A 991-nucleotide genomic window follows, 5' to 3' on the forward strand; every position below is an offset into this window, starting at 1 on the left:
TCAAAGTATGGGTTGTTGTTGCTGTTGTGATTAAAATTCCTCATATTGTTAACTGAGGCTGGATTTGATAAGCTTTCATCAAATACATGCTCTTCTCCATAGCAAACACATACTAACTCTGTTGCTTTCATTTCCTGCACTACAGATGGCCTTTTCAGTATTTTAATCATGTTTGTTAAAGATGATACGTAAGTTATTAGATATGTAATTGCATCAACCTCCATTGCTCCTGCAATTCTTCTGCCAGTTTTAATTCTGGTAATGGGGTATTGATAATCATTATTTGCTATTCTTTCTAGAATGTCATAAGCCTCATTGTATGATTTATCAAATAAAGTCCCATTTGTAGAGGCATCGACAATCATTCTTGTATGAGCATTCAATCCATTATAGAACATTTCCATTTGCGTCCAATGCTGGAAACCATGCATTGGACATTTACTCAGTAGCTCATTGAACCGCTCCCATGCTTTATATAATGTTTCATCCTCTGCTTGTCTAAACGATGTAATGTTGTTCCTCAACTTATCATTCATGTTAGGAGGATTCTATCTTAGCAGAAGCCTCTAACACAACTCATTCCACGATGCCACTGTACCTAACGGCAATGCATTTAATCATGCTCTAGCACAATCACGCAATGAGTAAGGGAATAACTTCAGTCGTAGGGTATCTTCAGGAACACCTTGCTATCTGAATGAATCGTAGACTTCCAACAAGATTCGCAAATGCAACCTTGGACCCTCAGTAAGCAATCCACTAAATTGCCCCATTGTCTGCAGCATTTGAAACATTACTGGCTTTAATTTGAAATGCTGAGCTTGAATATGTGGCCTGACAATTATTGGATTTAAATCATCTAAGATCGATACTACATGTTCTCTAATGGGTCTGTCTCTACCATCTACAATTTAAGGACTATCAACATCCATTCTTTCCTGATGTAATCGCTCTTCTCTAACCTGATCGCTTATGATTCTTTCCATTTCTC

The 991-nt window shown here is 37.3% G+C and overlaps 1 non-coding gene across 1 annotated transcript; it reads left to right on the forward strand.

Moving 5' to 3' along the window:
• Nucleotides 1-420: 420 nt before the first annotated feature.
• Nucleotides 421-527, forward strand: LOC121220625 (small nucleolar RNA R71). Its single transcript, XR_005917845.1, has one exon. It is a non-coding gene; the product is annotated as a small nucleolar RNA R71 (small nucleolar RNA).
• Nucleotides 528-991: the final 464 nt, after the last annotated feature.

The sequence above is a fragment of the Gossypium hirsutum genome, chromosome D08 (genome assembly GCF_007990345.1).
Source record: "Gossypium hirsutum isolate 1008001.06 chromosome D08, Gossypium_hirsutum_v2.1, whole genome shotgun sequence".
NCBI lineage: Eukaryota > Viridiplantae > Streptophyta > Magnoliopsida > Malvales > Malvaceae > Gossypium > Gossypium hirsutum.